Source organism: Lissotriton helveticus, chromosome 6, assembly GCF_964261635.1.
Source record: "Lissotriton helveticus chromosome 6, aLisHel1.1, whole genome shotgun sequence".
NCBI classification, from domain to species: Eukaryota; Metazoa; Chordata; class Amphibia; order Caudata; family Salamandridae; genus Lissotriton; species Lissotriton helveticus.
Window position 1 is genome coordinate 578,955,730 of NC_136067.1, and position 22,442 is coordinate 578,978,171.

A 22,442-nucleotide genomic window follows, 5' to 3' on the forward strand; every position below is an offset into this window, starting at 1 on the left:
AAGGACTTCCACGAGAGCACGCCTCGACTGGAGCAAGCTGATGAAGTGTTGCCCGAGGAAACAGGAGACAACAGTGAGATGGACATTCCCGGCGCAGGGCGCGCAGTCAGAGATGTCACTCCGGCTGGAGTAACTCAGAGTGGAGATTGGAGAGATGGTGCGAGACCAGGCGGAGACAGAGAGGTGGAAGAGAGCATGCCGGTAAGACACACCCGTAGTGGCCGGGCAGTCACAGTGCCCTCAAGATATAGAGACTATGAAATGGGTGGACATTAATGATAGTTGGCAACCTGGCGGCCAGCCAGAGAACATTGGGACACCTTGTGCAACTTTGTGGAGGTTGAATAGTTAATTTTGTTTACTGTTAAAAAGGGGAGATATGTAGGATGCGCTCTAGTCTATGAGCGTGAACGCGATGACGCGTCACGCCATAGACAGGAGCGCGAAGGGCGCGCATGCGCAGTAGGCGCCAGATTGAAGGCGCGAAAGCGGGGAGAACGGAGCTGGCGACCGGAGCAGTCGTGTTAGACGCTCGGCGCCCTCTAGCTCGAGATTGCATATCATATTTGTAATAAAGACAAACAAACTCACCTACCTGGACTCTGTGCATATGTGGGGAACAAGGCAACATTACAGGTTTAAGCAGCGTTCGATTTTCAATTTGATGAAAAACATGCAGGTCTGTTTGTGAAAACCACGGCCGCTTGAACACGCTCATGCATTGCTTTTCTTTCGGTGTTGCTTTTCCAATTAAAGAAATGGGCCAACAAACAAGAACAAGCATTGCATTAGCCCACGAAGTCTCCCTGGATTGTCACGCTTCATCCTCATTGAATTTAATCCATTAAAATGAAATACGACTCCTAGAAGCATCTCCTCCCCACTAGTTCAGATTTGGTCAGTGGAGCGCAATTATTATTATGATTACTATTATTATTTTTATTATTATTATTCCTCCAGTGTAAAATAATTCCTATGCAGCTAGTTTATTACAAAAGGAACATTTTTTAAATAAGAAAGCAAACAGTTCTAAGTAAAGTATCAGTCACTTAAATGAGTGGGGAATGTGTGACCACCTCATTGGTCCAGTGTTTACGAACTGCAGGATTACTAATGTGAGCCAGGCTCTGGGATGGCAAAGAGAGAGAAAGGTTCAATGCCCTGAAGCCCTTCACACTCCAGACCTCAGCCTTTCAGAAAGACAGGGGTGGCATGGACCTTGGCCCTTCCTTTCTGTAGCTATGCTAAGCCCAAGGCTTAACTATACACGGGGAGACGGGTGCAAGAAACAACATACACAATGCAAAAGAGTACAGTGAGCATTCTACATAATGCACATGTAAGGAGAATTCCGAAGCAGATTCAGCATCTATTAACTATAAATTGCTGTAGTAAAACAAAAATACTCAACAATGCCACGTAAGCGAATCTGAAACGGAAACCAATAGAATAAATATACCCATAGGCATTTAAGCTTAGCTTCCTTGTAGAAGTCACGTTTTCTCTACGCCGGTAGGTATATCTGAAATAAAATGTGCATATGCCTTTTTAGAGTTGAATGAGAACAGTACATCTTTAAATGAACAAAGGGAAAGAACCCTCATAGTGAAAGTTTACTGCAGTATGTTATCCCCATGTGGGCTTCTCCTCCAGATTTAGTGCTACATTCAGATACTGGAAGGATTTTCTATAATACTCAACTCTAAAACAGGACTTAATTGTTCTTAAGGTCCTCAGAGGCACAAGGATGATTGGCTGTTCAATCAGTGAGGGGGGTGGGGGGGGGGGGGGCTGCCCACCTATACCGGAAGAACCCTCTTAAGTAGAAGCTGGGATTCCGGCGACAGAAGGCTAAATCCCACTGACCAATGTGCCACAGGGACATCACATTGTTGTGTCAGAAGGCCTTCTTGAGCATATTTTTCCCACCCAGGACCGCCATGCTAGGTCTATCATTGTGGTCCGTGGCAGGACAAATATTTAATGGTCTCTAGACAGAATGAGAAATCACCCTGTACACGAGGGTCATTTATTTTTTCTGGACTTGTTTGTTAATTACAAGAAGAAGATGACTGGACACCACTATTTGGAGGCCAGCCAGCACAGGAGTGTTGACGAAAGGGCTCTGACAATGTTGGTAGAAGCACTTTTTCCAATATGATTAGTGTCAAGCAAGGGGGGGAGGGTGAATCTATAAATATGAGGTAGACCTCCGCAGAGCTGGAGGAACAAAGCTCCCACTCTCCTGGCATGCCACAGACCTCATGCCTGTGTCATAAGGATGTAATCTTTCTTCAAATGAATGAAGTTCGAATTGGAAGGGCTTACTTTAATGACTTCTAGTGCCAGATGGCTGCCGCAGTTACCTCTTTGGTAAGCTATTGAGTCAGCAGTGCCATAGACGCATCCCTTAAGAATGCATGTATTTGGGCGTATATCTGTATGTGGAGGAGTTCATTTTCAAGATATTTGAATTCATTGAGAAATGCAGGAATACGACTGGGAAGATACAGCAATGCCACTTTTCAAAGTGTAATGCCATAGTCTTTTATGAATTTGAAGTGAATTCAAGTGCTGAGGAATTTAGGAACGGTACAAAATGGGGTGGTGATGGACGGAGCATCTGAATCAATCAAACACTCACACCCAATCAAAAGATCTGGGTTTAATCCATCACCGTTCTTTAGCCCACTCTGCCACCCCAGTTCAGACATGGCTATATGCAAATCAGTCTGACCCTGTGCCTCATGGGAACAGTCCAACCCGAACTGCCAAGCCATGTCTTCCCTGGACCGGAAACAAGCTTCCGAGGACCGGTTTCTGGCATTCCAGCCGTCTTCAGCCCGGCTTGCTTGAATCCAGTGGCAAAGTGAGCAAGGGACTCACGTCTGAGTATACCCAGCCACACTTATGGTGGCCAAAAGCGGTACAAAAGGGGGTGGTGATTGACGGAGCATCTGAATCAATCAAACATTCACACCCAGTCAAAAGATCTGGGTTTAATCCATCACCGTTCTTTAGCCCACTCTGCCACCCCAGTTCAGACATGGCTATATGCAAATCAGTCTGACCCTGTGCCTCATGGGAACAGTCCAACCCGAACTGCCAAGCCATGTCTTCCCTGGACCGGAAACAAGCTTCCGAGGACCGGTTTCTGGAATTCCAGCCGTCTTCAGCCCGGCTTGCTTGAATCCAGTGGCAAAGTGAGCAAGAGACTCACGTCTGAGTATACCCTGCCACACTTATGGCGGCCAAAAGCGGTACAAAAGGGGGTGGTGATGGACGGAGCATCCTGAATTAATCAAACACTCACACCCAGTCAAAAGATCTGGGTTTAATCCATCACCGTTCTTTAGCCCACTCTGCCACCCCAGTTCAGACATGGCTATATGCAAATCAGTCTGACCCTGTGCCTCATGGGAACAGTCCAACCCGAACTGCCAAGCCATGTCTTCCCTGGACCGGAAACAAGCTTCCGAGGACCGGTTTCTGGCATTCCAGCCGTCTTCAGCCCGGCTTGCTTGAATCCAGTGGCAAAGTGAGCAAGGGACTCACGTCTGAGTATACCCTGCCACACTTATGGCGGCCAAAAGTGGTACAAAAGGGGGTGGTGATGGACGGAGCATCTGAATCAATCAAACACTCACACCCAGTCAAAAGATCTGGGTTTAATCCATCACCGTTCTTTAGCCCACTCTGCCACCCCAGTTCAGACATGGCTATATGCAAATCAGTCTGACCCTGTGCCTCATGGGAACAGTCCAACCCGAACTGCCAAGCCATGTCTTCCCTGGACCGGAAACAAGCTTCCGAGGACCGGTTTCTGGCATTCCAGCCGTCTTCAGCCCGGCTTGCTTGAATCCAGTGGCAAAGTGAGCAAGGGACTCATGTCTGAGTATACCCTGCCACACTTATGGCGGCCAAAAGCGGTACAAAAGGGGGTGGTGATGGACGGAGCATCTGAATCAATCAAACACTCACACCCAGTCTTTTGTATCGCTTTGTTCGCCCTAAGTGTGGCAGGGTATGCTCAGACGTGAGTCCCTTGTTCACTTGGCTACTGGATTCAAGATAGCCTGGCTGATGAGGATTATGAATCCGAAACCGGTCCCAGGATGCTTGTTTCCGGTCCAGGGAAGACATGGCTTGGCAGTTCGGGCTGGACTGTTCCCACGAGGCACAGGGTCAGACTGATTTGCATATAGCCATATCTGAACTGGGGTGGCTGAGTGAACTAAAGAATGGTGATGGATTAAACCCAGATCAGTTGACTGGGGGTGAGTGTTTGATTTGTTCAAACGCTCCGTCCATCATCCCCTTTTGTATCGCTTTGTTCGCCCTAAGTGTGGCAGGGTATGCTCAGACGTGAGTCCCTTGTTCACTTGGCTACTGGATTCAAGATAGCCTGGCTGATGAGGATTATGAATCCGAAACCGGTCCCAGGATGCTTGTTTCCAGTCCAGGGAAGACATGGCTTGGCAGTTCGGGCTGGACTGTTCCCATGAGGCACAGGGTCACGACTGATTTGCATATAGCCATGTCTGAACTGGGGTGGCTGAGTGAGCTAAAGAATGGTGATGGATTAAACCCAGATCAGTTGACTGGGGGTGAGTGTTTGATTTGTTCAAACGCTCCGTCCATCATCCCCTTTTGTATCGCTTTGTTCGCCCTAAGTGTGGCAGGGTATGCTCAGACGTGAGTCCATTGTTCACTTGGCTACTGGATTCAAGATAGCCTGGCTGATGAGGATTATGAGTCCGAAACCGGTCCCAGGATGCTTGTTTCCGGTCCAGGGAAGACATGGCTTGGCAGTTCGGGCTGGACTGTTCCCACGAGGCACAGGGTCAGACTGATTTGCATATAGCCATGTCTGAACTGGGGTGGCTGAGTGAACTAAAGAATGGTGATTGATTAAACCCAGATCAGTTGACTGGGGGTGAGTGTTTGATTTGTTCAAACGCTCCGTCCATCATCCCCTTTTGTATCGCTTTGTTCGCCCTAAGTGTGGCAGGCTATGCTCAGACGTGAGTCCCTTGTTCACTTGACTACTGGATTCAAGATAGCCTGGCTGATGAGGACTATGAGTCCGAAACCGGTCCCAGGATGCTTGTTTCCGGTCCAGGAAAGACATGGCTTGGCAGTTCGGGCTGGACTGTTCCCACGAGGCACAGGGTCAGAATGATTTGCATATAGCCATGTCTTAACTGGGGTGGCTGAGTGAACTAAAGAATGGTGATGGATTAAACCCAGATCAGTTGACTGGGGGTGAGTGTTTGATTTGTTCAAACGCTCCGTCCATCATCCCCTTTTGTATCACGAGGAATTTAGGAAGACATTAAGTTAATAAGCTCAGTTTCAGATCGTGTAGGTGGCTTAGCTCATGTAATATCGAATAGGTTTATGATCCATATTTACACCCCTGCACAGGGGAACACGTGTTACCTTCAGATTTGTGGGTATTCGCATTCCTATGGCATGCAACCTCCTACCCTAGACGGTTGGAGATTTCCTCCTGTGAAGGGCAGAGATAAACATTAATTCTGGAAGGGAATGGGAGGGAAGCTTCCACAGACAGAGTGGGGGTGCAAGGGGAAGGGAGTTTCTCCTTTGGAGAAAAATATTTTTTAAAGACTTGCAGGCAGATTCATTAACGAGAAATCGGCTCGCAAAGGGCCAGATTGCGAGCGCAATTTTTGCATTTGGGATTCATCATCCCAAATGCAAAAATCGCAAATTGCGAAATCGTTAAATTGCGAGGAATTGCAATTAAGGAATCTCTATTTGAGATTCCTTAAATGCAATTCATGATCCATTTCTGAATTGCGAATTCGCTATTTTTTGCCGCTATTTACCGCAAAGTCTGACTTTGTGGTAAATAGCGAAAACTTAGAAAAATGCACTTTAGTGCATTTTTCTAAGTTGGATGTTACAAACACACATGTCCTTTGGACATGTGTGTGCGCAACATCAGTCTACATTTACATTCCAGGGGTGCTACAGGGTGTCCTTTGGACACCCCTGGCACCCTTGAAATCGCATCCTTATTTGCGATTAGCAAATTGCTAATCGCAAATAAGGAATGACTCCCCATTCATTCCTATGGGCCTTGGGCCCATAGGAATGAATGGGGAGTGATTCCTTATTTGCGATTAGCAATTTGCTAATCGCAAATAAGGAAGCTGTAGGAATCGCAAATAAAATTGCGATTTCTACATGAATCCCGTTTTGCAAGTCCTTAATAGCGATTCCTTAATAATCGCTATTAAGGACTCGCAAAACGGGACAATGATGAATCTGGGGGTTTCTTTTTTATTTTAAAGTTAGAAGTGAGAATACTCTTGGATAACACACTTACACGTCGGGAAAACTCTACCTGTTACATTTATATAGCAATTTGAGCTGGCCCATACTTATGAGAGATTAGGGATACAGGCAAAATTACTTCACTCTGTTGAAATGATACATGTGAACAAATCCATTTCCGTGAGTAAATTCACCTTTTGTGAATGCGAAATGCTGCCTTACGCTCATGAATGGAAGCGTTCGTGCACTTAGGTTCTACTTAGCTGTGGAAATACCTATGATAATCAGGTCCAAGGCACAGATCAGACAGTGAAGCATAGCCAACTGCTCTTAGCAGTATTTTTGGAGACTTATAAATTATAATTTATCCAAATAGTCAGTCGTGACAGTTGGAGCACCCACAGAAGTTAAAAAAAGGAAGCGAAACGCTAACAGGCAAATCTTTATAGTGCACAGGGAGAGTTGGAAATGATACTCACTCCTGGCCTTGCTGTTTCTAGTAGGTGCACAGTGCATATCGTGCAAGATTCTTTTTTGGGTCTCAGAGTACACAAAGACATATCTGGAACGGTGAGTTTTTGCTAGAGGCCTACAAAATAATTTTATTTCGCAATGTCAATCCTATTTACCGTGCAAATGCAAAGTTTGAATTCTCAATGCACAAAAGTACTTTGTAGTTCATAATGAACTTTACAAATTGGCATTTAAGCACGGCGATCCGTTTCAAGTCACAAGAGAAAAGGGGCAACCGGCGGGATCAAGGGATTGAACAAACACTTTGAGGCTGTGTTTGCATCCAAAGCATGAACTTATTAGTCATTGCCAAGGGCTGGCACCATTTGCAAATTATAAGTTGTCACAACATTTGCTAGGTTTTGTAAGGGGACACAGTCTGTTTCCTGCCTCATTAACATTCCTAATGGGACAGAGTACAAGTTTTAGTGAACATACCCTTTGTATGTCAACTGTATTAAGAATTTCTCACAATTCGAAGGAAGACTCTGTGACAAGTCTCTTTTGTGCATGAGGTCTTGTGTTACTTGAGGGAAACTTCTTCAAAATCAGTCATGGTATTAAAATTGCAGAAAGGAGAGTTGAATTACTTCATTTGATTATATGATAACGCCATATGTTATAGACACTTTAAAATTCTATTTGAAAATGTTCGCTGTGGTGAGAGACAATTTGATATCCCAAAAACATGGTAATGAAGCAATGGCACTTTTAACAAGCAATAGTATGTTAATAAAGAGGCTATACCGCCTCAAACACATGTTCAGGTAGCCAGGAGTAGAACTGAATACCAACTGAATACCAGAAGATTCTCAACCCAACGATAATATTACCTGCTAGTTGAGGCTATATACAAATCAGTCCCACAACCAGCCCTTTTAGTGTGGTGTGGAAGTATTGGTTTATTACATCTGACAATGGGTAAGAGTAAGGATTACAGCATGTACGTGTTATGCAATTCATCAATGAACTGGTCCCTTGTCAGTTTTTAATCTTCTTTGTTTATTAAAAGAGGAACGATCCCACCAAAATTAATGATGTATGGCCTTGCTAATTTAATTAATCTCAAAGAGAAAACTCCCAAAATAATTTAATAACAAAAAGAAAAATAAGCAAAAGAACAACAAAATGGTAATACTTCGATAAGGGAATAAAGAGTTATTATTAATTTTATTTTTATTTTAGCTTTGCGAGGTACTTTGCTGCAATGGAATGGCCTGAGTTAAAAAAAAAAGTAGTAAATGCCGTTAAAGACAATAGGGGGGACTACACAAAAAGATACACAACTCATACACTCTAGAACTTTGAAACTCTTTCACATTGACATTTGCTTAAAACTAGACAACGTGTGCTTTTGCTTTAGCAACGTGATATATGGATGTATCAGTATAGTTCAAATATAAACTAAATTTAAAAAAATTGACTTATTTTTTTCAAAACCAACTTTATTATGAGTTCAAGCAAATTTCAGGACAGCCCTCCACAGTCAGGAGGAGACTGTCAACGACAAATAGAAAGAGACACAGCATTAGTACAGCATAGAACTCAGCGTTATAGACTGAAAGATATCGAACTACCCCACCCACCCAACCCCAAAACGCCAACCAACCCCGCCCGCAGCTACCCACCCCTTATCCCACCCTAACCCAGTGCACGTGATCACAGTTCAGCAACAGGAGATGACCTACAAAGGTGGAGCCGGCCAGCAGCCTAGAGTGCGGGATCCACATCCAGCGGTAATGCATCATCAATATCCACGGGGGGGGTCAAGGAGCAGGCCCCTGTAATCCGCCCACCGTTTCCAGATTTTGTAATGTTTGCGGGGACATCCCCGGGCTTCGAAAACAGGCTGCTCCAGACCCATGAGGAAGTCCAGGCCCGCCTTCCAGGCCCCGAGTGGGGGGGCGCGCTCGCTCTTCCAGGCCTGCGCCAAATCTCTCTTCGCCACCACTAGCCCCAGCAACAACAAATGGCGTTTGTAAATATTGCCCCCCACGTTCTCCAGAACATGAAGAAGGCCCAGCCTAGGGGTACGGGGCAGGTCCCATCCCAACACCTCAGACAGGCAGTCCCAAACCCCAGCCCAGAATCGAGTCAGTCTCTCACAGGACCACACAGTATGAAAAAGGGTGCCCTCTCCAGAACCACACCTCAGGCACTCCGGAGTCGCGACAAGGCCCGCCCGCCATAGACGGTGTCTAGTATAGTAAGCCCGGTGGAGGTATTTGAACTGGATGAAGCGGAGGCGGATAGCTATAGCAGCACCACGGGGAGATTCAAGGGCCTCGCGCCAGTCGTCGTCATCCAGGGGACCAACATCATCCTCCCAAGAGGCCTTCAGCGCCGAGAGCGAAGGGGAACAGTGAGTGACCAGAGAACGGTATATCTGAGAGACCTTCTTGTCACCCAGGTCTCCCATAAAAAGTTTTGCCTCGATGGGACTAAAGTCAGGGAGCTGCTCCAAGCCCACCAGGCTAGGAGTAAGAGCGTGGCGAAATTGAAGGTAGCGGAAGAACTGGGTCCTGGGCATGCTAAATTCAGAACTGAGGTCCTGAAAGGATTTTAGGGTAGTACCAGAGAGGACATGGCCGAGGGACGAGATCCCGATCGCATCCCAGCCGTCAAACCCGGACAGGGACGCCAACGCCAGTAATAGGCCATTACGCCACAACGGGGTTTCAGCCGTCAGCCGACCCCACCAGCCCATACGGTGCAGGGCCCGCCGCCAGACCGCGAAGACCACCTGGGTGACCTGTGGAAGTAGTCGCCTCCGCCCGGCCGAGTACAACAAGGTGTGAAGGGAGGCGCCACCCATCAGAGAATGCTCCAGTGCATAGGCCGGGTCACTACGGTCCCCATACCACCACTCGTTAAGCACAAGGAGATGGGAGGCCTGATAGTAAGACAAAATATCTGCGGTCGCCAAGCCGCCGCAGTATGTAGAGAGGAAGCATGTGCGCAGCGCCACTCTGGAGGCACCTCCAGCCCACAGAAACCGGCCCAGCACAGAGTTAACAGTACGGAACCACTGCGGGTCAACCTGGAAGGGATGATTCTGCAATTGGTAAAGGAGACGGGGCAAGGCCACCATCTTAAAGATGGCCGATCGGCCGTAGATATTAAGAGGCATGTGCGTCCATGTCTTGACGTCCAGTTGGACCCGATCCCACACCGGCTGGATGTTCCGGTCCCACGCCACTGCGGGCGAAGCAGAGAGGAAGACACCCAGGTATTTCACACCCTCCACAGCCATCTGAAGGGATGCAGCCCAAGGGCAGGCCACTGTGTCACTCCCCAGCACCCATATGGTCGACTTGCGCGGGTTAAGGAAGAGCCCCGATGCCTGACCAAACTCCTGCATCAGTTCCAGGACACGAGGACCCGTACGCTGCAGGTCGGACATGAAGAATAGCACATCATCCGCATATAAAGCTATGCGGTCCGAATGATCCGCACCCCAGACGAAGCCACGGTAGAGCTCATCGCGGCGCACCCTGGCGGCCAGCGGCTCCATGGCCAGCGCGAAGAGGTAAGGGGAGAGCGGACAACCTTGACGCGTGCCCCTGGACACTGGGAAACGAGCTGATGCCGCCCCTGAGATACGCACCGAGGCTGTGATCTCGGTGTAAAGCAGCCTGACATAGGAGAGGAAGACCGGGCCGAGGTTCAGCAGCGGCAACAGGGTAAAAAGAAAGGTCCAGCTGACCGAATCAAAGGCACTATCGATATCAGCCAGCAGTAGCGCCGCCGGATCCTCCGAAGACTCAATCGCTTGTATCGCGGCCTGCGCCCGCCGTATATTGTGTCTCGTTGCCCGGCGCGGCATAAAGCCTGCTTGATCTGGGTGGACAAGGGCTGAGATGTGTGGAAGCAAGCGGTTCGCCAGCGCCTTGGCCAGGAGCTTGGCCTCGAAGTTAATGAGGGATATGGGGCGATAAGATTCAAGACGATCAGGGGGCCTACCCGGCTTCAGGAACACCACGATTTCGGCATGGCGCCAATCCGGTGGGAGGCAGCCATGGTCTCGCGCCTGTTCCAGGGCCCGCAAGTAATGCGGCCCGAGTTGCAGATGGAACTTCTTATAGAATTCGCTGGGGAATCCGCTCGGCCCCGGCGCCTTGCCCACATTCAGTTGACCCAGCGCGTCACCCAGCTCCTCAGCCGTCAGGGGAAGGTCCAGGGCATCGCGCACCTCATCGGACACAGCAGATGGGGGAACCGACGCAATATAATCTGCAATAGCGGCGGGGGAGAGGGTCTCCCGGGAGGCATATTGATGCCCATAATAGCGCGCAAAACTCGTTGCAAGAGTTGCTGGGTCCGTGATCGCCACTCCTGCACCATCAACAAGGCCCGGCAGGGTAAGAGGCTGCAGGTTCTGTTGGCAAAGCCTATGGAGCATAGTGCAAGACTTGTCACCCCACTGGTAAACTCGGCTACGGGTAGCCAACCACGCCTGACGAGCCTCGTCTAATAAGACCGAGGAGTAAGACTGCTGTGCCTGCAGGAGCAGTCGCAGCGCCATATCATCGGGTGCCTCGCTGTGTCGAGCCTCAAGCTCCTCCACCCGCTCCGCAGCAGCAACAATGCTTTCCAGCCGAGTCCGGCGAGCAGACGCACACCAAGCAATATCTATTCCCCGCAGGGTGGGCTTCATAGCCTCCCAGACGGTCACTGCATCCATCCCCCCAGTAAGGTTGTCCTGCCAATAGTGGGCGATCGCGCTACGTAGATGTTGGGAGTAATCAGGGCGCTGCAGATGCCACGCGGACATTCGCCATCTGAAAGGGGGGCGTGAAAAATTGACTTATTTAACTTGCTTAAATTATTTATATGTAATATTTTTGTAAAACAATAAGAGTTCAAGCCCTTACTAAAAATCTAAACTACCTTAATTTTGATGTTCTCTTTGTTGGTGGGGATTAAAAAAAGGGTATGACATCAAGAAACAGTCGGTGTTATGCTAATTTACCTTGCCATTCATTTGCAGTTCGAAAGATGCAGTAGAGTAATGTTCATTCTGATAGTTCTGACAGTCTTGACATGATAGAACTCCCTCCCCAAGGTGAGAGGATAGATGAGAGGAAATAGTATTTCAATTCGTGTCTTTTTGTATCCATTTGCAATTTGGAAGAGGCAGTCCCTTATATCATGTGCAGCCATGATGCCAAATCTGAATAGTATGCACATCTTTACAGGCCTTGCTGTGACTTTTGATGATGTTGGTAGGGGTTTATAATAAAGTGATGGGTGTCTTTGATTTGGGAAGTGTGTGGGGAATTTCCACGATGAGACGATTTTTTTTAGTCTGATAGAAGAATGAGAAATCCACCTAATAAACCTGCTCTACCAAGACATGATATATAAGAATATTATTTTGCTAAAACATGACATAAAGACATCGTGCTGCTTATTAAACAGTGAGAGGTTAACAAAACATAAAAACACGTGATACACCTAGTGATCCTACATCATGTAGCAATAACCAAACATAGATTTTAACCTGATCATGAAGGGGAAAAATATTTCTACGTTTTCGGCTTTTTTTAATCTATCTTTTAATCAATTTGATGGACACTGTCAAGCGCCCCTGAGAGCTACCAGCCTGTGTCGGCTTTGCAGTATGAGACAGGTAACACTGGAACATGTTGTGCTATAGGAAGATGGACTGGTATTGATGTAGGAGCTGTACTTTGCTCACATTTACTGATTTAATTATCTATTTACCTCTTCCCCCTATTTATTGCATTGTATATGGGTTTTCGCTTTAACCTGAAACAATAAAGTATTTGTGTGTGTGTTCGTGCGTGTGTGTATATATACATAAATGTATATGAACATTTATACCTGAGGTGATTACATTCACATTGGTAGTTGATATGTGATTACTTGGATGGTGAAATACGAAAACGATAAGCACTTGATGATTGGAATGTAACATGGTAGTATATTTAGTCATTTTTTGTTTACAGTTTCTATAAAATTGCATTCTCTGTGGTGGTAAGTGAAGGGAGTTAGAACTTCTGCCACGGACTACCCCAGTTAAATGTGTGAGATTTGAGGAGGTGTATGAAAATCAGTGAGGAAATGAGAAGCTCTAGGGTGGAAAGAGGAGAAAGCTGGGTAGTTTTAATGATCTGATCTTTGAGAGAGTGCAAGGGGTTCTAAGTAAAGCAAGGAGGTGAATGTTGGCAAAGCATTGGGAACTTGGTGATATCTGGTGCACAGCTGGTTGGGAGAGATAGAGAAATGCAGTGTCCAAATAGATTTAAATGCCAATGTTAGCACCTTGCAGCATGTCCCACATTCTACGGAGCAGCAGCCTACTTATTTTTCAGTGAAGTGCGGCTGGTGTTGTTCAGGGTATGTTAAATACTATGTGAGTGGATGTTTCTACCAATCATGCAATTGGGGAGTACCACAACTCTTCTATTAGAGCTATCCAGCTTTCTCCATAACAATTGATTTATAGGAGACTTAGCCTATTTTGAAGTATGATGGAATTTCCTAATACTAAAATTTTGTGATCTACCAATATAGATTGTGAGTAAGATAATGGAGTTAAGCTGTATGGTGGAGTTAAATAGCACTCCTAGAGCCCTGGTTGTGATAGAGAGTATTAGGATATCTATGGCGAAGGAGATATGAGAGGGGACCGAGGTAGAAGGAACAATGGCAAGGAATTAGAGAGTTTATATTCTGGAGTAAATTGTCTTAAGAGTGACATGCCATCTAGTTTCTTATGGTAAGTAGTTAGCTCTAAATTATAGTTTAGGAGACAGGCATAAGCCAGGGGAAGACTAAATAGATCAGTATATTGATGATAGAGAAAGCCAAGGAAATATATTATATGTCCAAGGAGATTGCTGTGAAGGTCGAAATGGTCCCATTATTGAATCTTGTGTATTTTCAACTGTGAACGGGGTGTCAAAAGTATGGGTCACTAGGAAATAGAGAAATTTTGGTTGACATGGCAGAAGAGAACTAGTCTAGTGTTTTGTCCATGGTGATTAGAGAGACACGGGCTAGGACCATATTGAAATGATCAGCCATGCGGGACATTTAAGAGAGGTAAAAAAGAATAAAAATGGAAAATAGTTGATTGTGACTTGAGATATTTTAACATGTGGTCAAGGGTTGTTTTGATAGAGTGGAATTTGTGAAAATAAGATGCAGTGGGTTTAGAGTGATAATGAAGTTGTGGTAGTGAGCTGGCCAGCTGAATGCCAGGCATTCTGTGGTTTTTGATAAGAAAGGGTTTTGAGCTGTTGGGTGGTGGATAGGAAGGAACTGGGTTTGTCAAGATGAGATGATCAGGGAGAAGGGGTTCCACCTTTTAAGTTTATTTGGTGCGATAGTAATCATATTTTCATTTTATTTTTTTAACTAATTTATAGTACATGACCCAACAGAAAAGGGAGAGCAGACAACTAACTAATATGCACACAAATTAAAACACAGAGTATAATAAACCAAGCTGAACCTTCTAATAATTAAAAATGATATCAATCAATCAATAAATCAAACATTTGTAGAGCGCGCTACTCACCCGTGAGGGTCTCAAGGCGCTAAAAAGGCGGGGGTCGGCAGCTATTGGTCAAACAGCCATGTCTTGGGGCGTCTCCTGAAGGTCAGCAGGTCCTGGGTCATACGTAGATGAGGGGGGAGGGTGTTCCACGTCTTAGCAGAGAGGTGAGAGAAGGATCTGCTGCCGGTGGTTGTTCAGTGGATGCGTGGGACGGTAGCGAGGGCAAGGTTGGCAGAGCGCAGTTGGTGGTTTGGGGTGTAGAAAGACAGTCATTTGTTGAGGTATGCCGGCGTTGTGGAGTGCTTTGTGTGCGTAGGTTAGGAGTTTGAAAGTGATCTTCTTGTTGACCGGGAGCCATTGCAGGTCTCAGAGATGGATGGTGGTTCGGCTGGGGCAGGGAAGTCCAAGGATGAGGCGTGCAGAGGCGTTCTGTATGCGCTGGAGTCTCTTCAGGAGTGTAGCCGAGGTTCCTGCATAGAGTGCATTGCCGTAAGCCAGCCAGCTGCCGACAAGCGCCTGGGTGACTTTTCTCTTGGTTTCGGTGGGGATCCATTTTTAGATTTTACGGAGCATTTGGAGGGTATTGAAGCAGGAGGAGGAGACGGCATTGAATTGTTGTGTCATGGTGAGTGTAGAGTCCAGGATGAACCCCAGGTTCGTGTGTGGTGAGCGGGGGTCAGAGCAGCTCCCAGCATGGTCAGCCACCAGGGGTCATCCCATGCAGAGGGGGTGGAGCCGAGAATGAGGACCTCCGACTTGTCAGAGTTCATTTTCAGGCAGCTGGTCTTCATCCATTCTGCGACAGCCTTCATTCCTACATGGAGGTTGGATTTGGCGATGACCGGGTCTTTGGTTAGGGAGAGGATCAGCTGCGTGTCTTCGGCGTGTGAGATGATGTTGAGGTGGTGATGTCGGATGATGTTGGTGAGCGGTGCCATGTAGATGTTAAAGAGGGTTGGGCTGAGGGATGATCCTTGGGGTACGCCGCAGTTGATCGTGGTCGCTTCGGATCAGTACGGGGGGGAGGCGGACTCTTTGGGTTCTGCCTGTGAGGAAGGAGGTGATCCATTCCAGGGTTTTGCCTCGGATCCCTGTGTTGTGGCAGCATGTGTGAAGGGTGTGGTGGCAGACGCTGTTAAACGCTGCCGAGAGGTCCAGGAGGATGAGGGCCGCGGTCTCGCCCTTGTCTAGTATGGTCCTGATGTCGTCAGTGTCGGCGATGAGAGCGGTCCCGGTGCTGTGGTTGCTGTGGAAGCCGGATTGGGAGGAATCCAGGATGTTGTTCTCCTCCAGGACAGATCGCCTTCAAATTAATATCCAAATTGCTTTTATTGATTTTTGTAAAATTAATTAAACAATACATTTATAGCATTACATATTGCATTGGATTGCAAGGGTTTACTTATGGACAATCTTCAGTATTGCCAAGAAGTTACAAACTCTAGACAAAACTAATGAAATATAAAGCTGTTCTATCTTCAGATTATAACTCTGCAAACTAAAAATAGCCCTTCCATTTCTTGATATCAGCTTTATGCAATATTCGGTAAACAGCGGCCTCTATTTATTTATTTATTCAATTTATAAAGCTCACTGTCACCTTGTAGGCATCCTGGCGCTAAAGTAGCTCAAGGGAGGAGTGAGTCCGGGGCAGGGTCCGACGACCAGGTCTTGGGGAACAGCCAGGTTTTTACCCTTTTTCTAAAGGGAAGGATCTCCCTGATTTGCCTAATTTCCCAAGGGAGTCTATTCCACAATTTAGACGTTGCCACCCCAAAGGATCTGCCCCCTGACCTAACCTTCATCGCTTTTAAAATCTTCCTGGAATCTATTTCTTTCAACGCATGTTTGGGATCAGTGTGGAGGTTTGCACCCGTCGTGCCGTGCCAGCAGTTCCTTTTATCAATAAATGGCCACCTCGGGAGAGTCTTTGCGATATTCAAGATGTGCCTGGAATGGTCGCTTCCCAAACCGCGTCTTGTGCCTGGCCTCAGGAAAGGTTGTGGGCTCTGGCGTCCGGCGAATCCTTCCAGCCTGCTCCGCTCCTCAGATCCCTTCCTGTAATAGCCAGACACTGACCCCCGCAGGAGTTCGGCCAGTCACTGCCTTTGAACCCTCGTCTCGCATCCCAGTAGGAGCAACATCTGCTCCATGATGGCCTGGGAAAAGAAACAGCCCTAAAGAAATTACTCTAATATTACATTGTTAGAAATTGTGTTTCTAGTTGCCTAGGTATGCACCAAAAACAGGCAGAACCCACCACTCTAGTCAGGGTAAGGGAGTTATACACCCAAGATAACCCCTGCTCAACCCCGTGGTATCTTGGCAGAGCAGTCAGGTTTATCCCAAAGGCAATGTGTAAAGCGTTTGCGCCAACACACACACACACAATAGGCACACCACAAAAGAGACTACACACAAGGTTATATCAAATTTCGATTTTATTACACATAAAACACATTAGACCACAAACACATAAATCACTTTGCCAACAAGTCAGTTGTCATAATAATGCATGAATCATAAATCACTTTGTCATAAGGCAATTGTCATAAACATGATCCCTACACCTAATGCAATCCACCTTAACAATGGATGCATTTCCTGCCTAACAGTTCACGTGCAGCCGTCCGGGTTGGCACTTTCTACCGGATTCACGCCAGTGTCTCATCCCATTCCCACTCTCCCTGCATTCACCTTTCCTGTTTGATTCATGCTCCCAAAGCAAACTGTAGTGGACTCCTGACCTCATTCCTTCCGGTCCTCACCCTGTTCTCGAAGCAGTCTACCTCCACGTTTGGCCACCAATTCAACGAGGCACTCCCTTCCCTTCTACCGCCGCCCTCGGACGCATAATGCTCCCACTTTCTTTCACTGCCTTCTACATGGTGTCTCGATTGTTCAGACACCACAGCTCTGTTTTCAAAAATTGTAACCTGGTCCTGAAGATGGCGTAACATTGTGCAAAGGCTGAAACGCAGTTGACTTTTACTGTGTAATTTAAGACGCCTCCCTAGTGATTGCCCGCATGGATTAATCTGTTCTTAATGTATCAAATGTATGGGCATCATTAAGAGTACACCGTATGTATGATTTGTTTTGTTTGCGCCCTTCTTCCCGCTGTATATATGACAATTAACATGACACCAGTGACGTTCACCTTCTCACGAGCATGACATTAAATGTATCAGAGTGCATTTATGATTGTTCATTTTGACCATACAACTAAATATATGTAAAAAGGTTTTTATTCAACCATATGTCTCCTGGTCTCTTGTCTCCCTGCTCCCTGTCCCCTCCTCCTTGCAACTGGTCCTTTCTTGCTCCAGGCAAGATCAACCTCTGCAGGCCGTCCTACACCAACAAGTCAGAGGCTGCGCTCCTCACACAGCTTCTTCCACTCTCCTCCCAGGCAGGTTATTTAAGATCCTATGAAGATGCCCCCTCCATACAAGTGATTGCAATAAAAAGAAAACTTCCTGTCAGTTATTTTCCAATGTCCTACATTGTCAATTAAATAATGTTAAGAGGGTGCTCAGTAAAAATAAGGTTCAACTGAGTGGTGGCTGGTTACTTGTGTATGCTAGAGTGTGGAAGAAGAGTTATGTGCCTGTCTATACCGCCTGTCTGTACAGGTGGTATGTGTTAGGGTTAAAGATGTCCTCCTTTGCGCACAGAGAACAGTGAATATAGCTAAGAAGAAGGGAACTCACTTATATTACCTTTTGAGTAGGTTTGGACTCACAAACCACTAGATCTTATGACCAGGTGCACAAGACAGCCATTGCAATTAGATGCCTGTTTTATGGTGGTCAGGTCCAGTATTTAACAACAACTATGATTTACGAGCTATTTTGTATTGTATTGTATTGTAATTACATTTATATAGCGCTTATTAAACCTGACGACGTGTCGAAGGGAGCAGCACACTACTCCAGAACCCAAAAAGGATTAGTGTTGAATTAGCATAGTGAAATATGAAAGTAATTTGAGCGGTGGATAGGTTAGTCAGTTATTTGGATTGAGAATGATAGCAGACGGATAGAAGAGGGAAAAAGGCTTGCATTTATATAACACTTGTTACTCCTGATGGGGGGTTGAAGCGTTTTTTTGGTGAGTAGCATGCTGCTCCAGAACCCTTAAAGGATTAGTGTTGAATTAGTGTAGTGAAATATGAAAATAATTTGAATGGTGGGATAGAAGAGGGAAAAAGCACTTGTTACTCCTGATGGGGTGTTGAAGCGCTTTTTTGGCAAGTAGCACGCTACTCCGTAACCCATAAAGGATTAGTGTTGTATTAGTATAGTGAAATATGAAAGTAATTTGAGTGGTGGATATGTTAGTCAGTTATTTGGATTGAGAATGATAGCAGACGGATAGAAGAGGGAAAAAGGCTTGCATTTATATAACACTTGTTACTCCTGATGGGGGGTTGAAGCGTTTTTTTGGTGAGTAGCATGCTGCTCCAGAACCCTTAAAGGATTAGTGTTGAATTAGTGTAGTGAAATATGAAAATAATTTGAATGGTGGATATGTTAGCCAGTTATTTGGATTGAGACAGGTAATGGAGGGATAGAAGAAGGGAAAAGATTTGCATTTATATAGCGCTTGTTACTCCTGATGTGGATTTCCCACAAACCACTCAAAACCTTGAAGTGTCGCTCTTTCACAAGAAAGAGCAAGCATGTTTTGCAAACTTGAAGAATAAAAATAAAACCTCTAGTGCAAAATTAAATAAATCAAAAAGATATTAGTTATTTGTTGCAAACAGATATTAAAAAACAGTTCAACACAAGTCAGTTTTGTTAACCCCTTCCCTGCGCAAGACGGAACCACGCCGTCATGAGCCACGGGCAGCGTGTGCTCATGACGGCATGGTTCCGTCATGCTGCGGCGGCTCTACCCACACAGCACTGATTCCCAGCCTGTGCGGGCGAATTAGTGAGTGGGCAGGGTCGTGACGGAACCACGCCATCATGAGCACAGCTCAACTGTGACTCGTGACGACGTGGTTCCGTCAAGAGCATTACGGCGCCGCGCTCACCCTCCACGCTCCCAGCGCCGTGGCGGAATTAGCGCTGCGGCCAATGGGTTAAAAGACAACATTTTAAAACCTGGACTACCTTGTAATGTGTAGAAACATGCAGTAAGGTTTTCTCTATCTAAGAGTGAAAAAATATATGTCAAGTCATATAGTCATGGAGGAATCTAATGTTTTTTTTTTATTTGACAATTTTTATTGAAGTTATTTGCAGTCGCTTAAATCAGATACAAAAAGTAAAAATCTCACAAAAGTACACTGTCATTCCTTTCAAAATAACAAAGTATGCAGAAAGTTACTCAAAATACAGTCCCCATATCTGTTCGAACTTTTTTATCCCCCAACTCGTTTTGCATACATTTGTTCGCATTTCCTGACCCTTTTCATTTTATCAAACCATTCCTGAAACACCTGAACTTGTGATGTACGCCAATTCTGTAATAACAGTGATCTAGCAACAGCCGTTGCAATATAAATCAATTTTGCCAAGTAAACTGAAAGTTTACAATCCAGATCGACGCCAAACAATAGTATTTTTACATTGCATGGAATTGAAATCGCATAATAAGTTTTAAAAAAAGCAAAGATTTCATCCCAAAAAGACTTAATTTTTGGACAGTATGCCATAATGTGAGACCAATTTGCTAGGTCACAGTGAGAGCATCTAAAACAATTAGGAGACGCGTTGTCATACATTTTAGCAATAATTGCAGGAGTGCGGTACTAAAGCCATTTGCTAAAAAATAACATTCTTCGCCAATTGGCACCACGTAGTGAACCAAAGTTAAAATGATTAATAGTTTTTCATATATCGATACATAATACAAAATTTTCCTGTGTATGCCATTTGCGTATAGCTTTAGAGCTCAACTCTTCCTCCCGATTTTGTGCCAAACAATGTTTCCATTCCCCAGGTTTCTTTATAACGCTATTTACAAAAAGATCTTCTGCCAACGGAGAAGAAATACTAATATTCCTGGGGTCTAATTGTGCCAGAGTTTTATAAATCACAATGTAGGACCCGATTAGCAAAAAGTTACCAAAGATCAAGCGTGTCATGTCATTGATAGCTAACCAGGACCCATTCCCCATAAAATCGGCTAACATTTTAAACCCTGCGCGACCCCAGTTTACAATAACTATGTGTTCAATCTTAATCCTTAAAAAGGCAAAAGCACCAATTAGGGGAGTTGTTAGGTTGAGGAGGGGGAGGGAATATCTCTTAAGCATGGCATCTCGTCGTTTGAAAAACCAATTTAGGGTCTTGTATCGAACGAATTTAGGTGATTTGAGCACAAGAAGTGGGGATGGGATCTGAACTTCTAAGCATATTAGATCAAAGAAAAAATGTATAAATGGACCCACACCTGGGATTGAATTTTTAAATCTATATAAGTACTGCGCAAAATTTAAACTTTAAATTTAATTTAAATTTGGTAATGAGAGGCCTCCATGTTCAGTATCTTCGTATAAAGTCTGTATATCAATTCTAGGCGTTTTTTTTGCCCAGACAAATGCTGAAAACATAGATTCTGTCCTGGAGAAAAAAGAGCCAGGCAAAAAAACTGGGATGGAGGAAAATAAAAAGTTAAAAAGGGGAACTATTGACATTTTAATCAGAGCAATTCGACCGAGAATAGATAAGGGAAGTGAATCCCAGCGGGCAAACATTGAGCGGACCTTCCGAAGCACAGGGACAAAATTAAGTGTATATAAATCCTGAACTGTAGGAGAAAATAAAATCCCCAAATATCTTTTAGGTTTTGAATTAATACAGCCATACAGATCTGGATGTAGTACTGGGTCTGCTCCCCCAGAAACCAAAATTTCTGTCTTTTTTTATTAATTCGGTACCCCCCTAAAGCCTCGAATTCTTCAAAAATCTGAAGAGCCTTTGTCTGTGATAGAAGATCCGGTTTAATTAATAACATAATGTCATCTGCGTATAATTTTATTTTGGCCATAGAAAGAACCGGGGGAACAATCTGTACACAATTTCAAATAGCTACAGCAAGTGGTTCAATAAAAAAAGCAAAAAGAATAGGGGACAAAGGGCAACCTTGCCTAGTTCCCCGCTGAACTAAAATTGAACCTGCTAATAATTTATTAATAATTATATTAGCTGTGGAGCCAGTGTACAGATTCTGTATTAACTTAGTAATTTGTTGTGGGACCGCAAAATTTTTCAAAATAATAAAAAGTGTGTCCCAAACCACTAAATCAAAAGGTTTTTCAGCATCTAATAATAGAACTAAAGCCTGTAACCCCTGTGACTTAAAGTAATCTAGTGCCTCAGTCAAAAAATGTGTATTTGTAAATAGTTGCCTTCCTATAATGAACCCGTTTTGATCGGGGTGAATCAAATGAGCCGTGATATTATTAAAACAAAGTGACAATAATTTGGTGGCAGTTTTATAATCCGAGTTTAATAACGTGATCGGGCTCTATGAGTTAGGGTCCTTAGGTTCTTTCCCCTTTTTCAAGAAGCTAACAACCGTACCTTCATGAAAAGATTCGGGAACTTGCCCCCCATACAGCATTGAATTTAATAATAACAAAAACAGATCACCAAAGGAACTAAAAAAGGCTTTAAAGAACTCAGAAGGAAGGCCATCAGGTCCACAGGCCTTACCCAATGGACGATCTTTTACAACTAATTCCAATTCCTCCTTGGAGAATGGACTTTGCATAGTTAGTTGATCCTCTAAAGATAGACTGGGAAATACATGTCTCCTCAGAAAATCGGATAACTTTTGATGATCGATGGACTGCTGTGTACTATAGATTTTTTCATAATGGGAGATCATTATTGAGCTTATTTCCATCTGAACAGATGTCTCAATATGAGTAACTGGATTTTTTAACAAATGAATCATATTCGTAGCTGCTTGTTCTTTCACCTGCCAGGCTAAAAATGTCCCAGTAAAGTTACTTTCTTCGTAGACTTTTTGAGATTGTCTACGAAAAACCTCTTCGCTCTGTGAAAAGTAATGAGCACTAAGTGCCCGCTTGGCTTCACTAAGTTGTTTCTGAACATTACTAGTTGGATTGAAGAAT

General features: G+C 45.0%; 1 protein-coding gene across 2 annotated transcripts in view; it reads left to right on the forward strand.

The window, feature by feature from the left end:
• Positions 1-22,442, forward strand: part of COL19A1 (collagen type XIX alpha 1 chain) — a 2,464,374-nt gene that overhangs the window by 889,401 nt on the left and 1,552,531 nt on the right. The window lies entirely within an intron of this gene.